This window comes from Zonotrichia albicollis, unplaced genomic scaffold (genome assembly GCF_047830755.1).
Source record: "Zonotrichia albicollis isolate bZonAlb1 unplaced genomic scaffold, bZonAlb1.hap1 Scaffold_254, whole genome shotgun sequence".
NCBI lineage: Eukaryota > Metazoa > Chordata > Aves > Passeriformes > Passerellidae > Zonotrichia > Zonotrichia albicollis.
In genome coordinates, this window is record NW_027428428.1 from 1,692,160 (window position 1) to 1,696,259 (window position 4,100).

The following is a 4,100-nucleotide window of genomic DNA, read 5'->3' on the forward strand; positions in this document are numbered from 1 at the left end:
TGTACCTCTATTTGTCATTAATTTATTTATAGAAACCTTTTTCTTATCCCTCACAGAAGTGGCCTGGTTTAGTCTTAACCTTTCACCTCTCTAATTTTCTTTCTGCATAACCTAACAATATCCTTAAACATTTCCTGAGTTACCTGCCTCTCTGTCCAAAGGTGATGCACTTTATTTTTTCCCCAAGTTGCTGCAAAAGGCCCATCACGTACAGAACTTCACCTGTTGGCTAAAGTACACCTCAGAGGAGGAAAATACAAGAGTCTATAAATTAAAACAGGGAAAGCAAGCTAGGAAAGTAAAAGAAGAGGCTGGGAAGGCTAACAAGAACTGGGACTCCCTTGACCACCTACCTCCCTCCTACCCTTGCAGTACCTCAAATCCTTCCTCCAATTCCTCTTTTTATGGAACCAATTCCTCCTCCTCTCCCAGATGTCATTCCTTTACCACCTCCTAACCCAGTTACACCTCCACCACCTTTCCCTCCACCCTCTCCTTACTCTCTTTACCCTTCACTACCGTCCCCTTACCTCTGCCATCTCATGCACCCCTTGTTCACCAGCAAGTTCCTGCTCTGCCTCCCCCACCACAAATGAGAAGCCAAAAAACGTCTCAGAATATCATGCCCAAGAGTGAAGTTAAGCAGTCAGCCTCCACAGCTGATGTTGTAACACCTGGTCCAAAGTGGCAAAAGTGAAAAATTGTTCCCCCTCAAAGAAGTTCTCATGGGCAGGGTGGCCAGTGAGATTGGATTTGTAAATGCTCCCTTGAATGCGTCCAAAGTTGGAAACTTTAAGAAAGAACTGTGAAACTTAGTGGAAGACCCAGTAGGAATTGCAAATCAAATTGATCCATCTTTAGCCCTAATATTTATACATGGGGAGAACTGAACTCCATCTTTAACATCCTATTTTCCCCGGGAGAGACTCGATTAATATGAACTGAAGGAATGAAAATTTGGGAGTGAGAAAACCAACCTGGGCCCCCAGGTGACCAAAAAATGCCTTCAGTGGAGCCTGACTGGGACCCTTATCAAGAAGAGGGGAAAAGGAACATGAGAGATTACAGGTCCCTGATGACCAGAGGGATAAAAGAATCAGTCCCTAGAGGGAGTAATACCAGGTTAGCGTTGGACGGCACCCAGGAAAAAGACAACACCCCAGCCCCATGGCTTAATGGGCTAAAGCAAAACTTCCAGATTTACTCTGATGTTGACCCAGATAGCCCAGAAGCCCAATCTTGGGTTCCCTGCAGTCGGGGATGACCCCAAGAATCCTTTTTTCCCAGCCTGATGTTTCCAAGAAGGAGTCTGAATTCTTTGGCTCTGGTTTCCAAGGTTGTTTATTGTTTCTTATCTATAACATTTTTTCTCTGGGCTGCTGAGATCTTTTCAGCAGGTCAGACAGAGGCACACTCTCCATCCCGGGGCTGGTGTCTACGATTTATCCTATGAACTATGTGTACTTTATTTATCATTATTTTCCAATACCTAAAGACACACAGCAGGGGACTTTCAATCAAAACAAATGCACCTTTTATTGCATGCCCATCGCAAATGTAACAGAAGGATTAGAAAGGCGATAAAGGACAGAGAGAGAGAGAAAGGAGGGTTGGGTTGGGGGAATAGCTGCCAACAGGGAGATGAAATCCTTCTGGTCTGGCCAATAGATCCATCTGGTAACGTCGGGGATGTTATGAACAAAAATTAAGTTAATATTTTTTTGTGAGAAAGAGTTACAGGGACGCAGCCAGGTCTCTGTCTCTGCCAGAATTCTTAGTGTTTTGTCATGGTAATCACGGGTCGTTAGAGCTTATCTCCTCTTTTGTATTAGTAAAAGGCCTGGCTGGGTGGGGTAGATTGCCCTTCCCCGAGGCAGCGCGCTCTTCCAACATAGGGAAGACACCTGAGAGGGTGGGGGGGGTTATGCAAAGTGACTCCAAAGACCAGAGAGCTTTGTGAGACCACGACTTGAAACCCACAGAGAAAACCCCAAAAACAACGAGCCAAATAAGAATTGAGAGACTAAAGTGGTGTCTGGACATGAGGAGCCAGTTGCTGAGCCTGCGGAGATGCAGAGTCCCTCTCGCCCTGAGCAGAGAGAGAAGGGAATGAAGGAGGGGATGATAAGACTAGTAAAAGATGGGATCCCCTGGATTATCTGCCTCCTTCTGCCCCTCCACTTTATAATCCTCTTCTTCAAGCACCTCAAATGGCAGGTCCGGTTCTTCCCCCGGCTGCCATCTCACTACCACCTGTTCAAACTCCTCCTTCTACCTCTTCAGCTTCCGCTATGATAAACCCAGTATCCCCTCCAGCTCCTTCTGCACCACCACAAGTGCCTACTCCACCTGCTGCATTCTCCACCCCTTCTCCAGCTGCACTTAATATCCACTCAGGCTCTTCTCCCCCTCCTATTGCTGTCCCTTTACCTTCTCCTAGTTGGGACACAAATGCCTCCTCACCCAGTAAACAGCTGTCAGCAAATACACCTGCTGATGGGCAGAAAGTTCAGGGTAACCCAGATATCCCTCAAAGTAGTTTGGCATCTGAAGATGGGCCGCACTCTAGCACCAGATCCAAGACCTCCAAGGCAGAGAGACTCTTTCCCCTCAGAGAGGTTCCTATGGGAGGAGTAGTGGGAGGTGTTGGCTTTGTGAATGCTCCCCTAACTGTTTCTGAGGTGAGAGGATTCAAGAAAGAGTTGGGGCCTTTAGTTGAGGACCCAGTGGGCATAGCTAACCAAGTAGATAAATTTCTAGGTCCAAATATCTACACTTGGGGGGAGATGAATTCCATCCTGAGTATATTATTTTCTCCAGAAGAGGTCCAGATGATTAGGGTGGCTGGCATAAGAATTTGGGAGAAAGATAACCGTCCCGGACCCCAGGTGCCATCAGGCGAACAGAAATTGCCACTAACGGATCCCAGCTGGAACCCTAACCAGGAGGAGGGGAGGAAGGCCATGATGGAATATAGGTCTTTGATAATACGGGGGATCAAAGAGTCAGTTCCCAAAGGAACTAACACCCAATTGGCATTTGAGGGCATGCAGGAGAAAGAGGAAGCTCCTGCTGCCTGGCTTAATCGCCTAAGGCGGAACTTCCAGCTGTACTCTAGAATAGACCCAGACAGCCCAGAAGGTCAAATGTTACTAAAAGTCCAATTTGTTACCAAATCTTGGCCTGATATAAGGAGGAAACTGGAAAAGATGGAAGAGTGGCAAGCGAAGGACATAAATGAGTTATTAAGAGAGGCATTGAAGGTGTATTTAAGGAGGGAGGAAGAAAAAGCAAAGGCCAAGGCTAAGATCATGGTTGCTGTAGCTAGTGAAAGTGCAGGGTGGGCGGGACCACCACCAGGAGGAGGCAAGGATAGGCCTCTTGTACTGTCAGGTGCAACGGGGATAGAGACCCTTCAAGTCCCTTTGAGAGAACGACATTGCTATTACTGTGGAGAGCCAGGACACACCAGGAGGTTTTGTAGAAAGCTCAGTCTCGATGTGGCAATAGCCAGGGAACAAGATGATGTCTGGAAAGATCCTTAGAGGTGATGAGTAGAGGGTCAGGGGCTTTACACTTTAGGGGACCCGATGAAACATCTAAAAGAGCCCTTGGTAAACTTTATGGTGGGACCCCTAAACGAAGAATTAGAATTTTTGGTTGATACAGGAGCAGATAAGTCCCGTCTCAACAAAATAACATCTGAAGTTAGACAAAAACAGCTAGGTAGAAAGGATATCCAATAGCACCAAAACCGGCCAGTAAAACTAAACTTGTAATAAGTGGTGTGAAAGTAAAAGGCACCTTATTGTTGTCTTGTTGTGTGTGTGAGAGTGAGTCACAAGCAAAGTCAGCCTCAAATTCCCGGGCAGGTGGGAAGGGGGCAGTGGAAGTGTGTGTGTGTGTGTGTGTGTGTGACCTGCAAACCAGGCTTGTGTCCCCCGGGCGGGTGGGGGCTGTGACCAAAGTGTGTGTGTGTGTGACCTGCAAACCAGACTAGTGCTCCCCAGATGTGTGAGGGGCCCGTAGCTGTAAGAGTGTGAGTGACACGCAGGCAGCCTCACAGGTGAATGTGCACCAGAGGCAACCAGAGTCTGGGC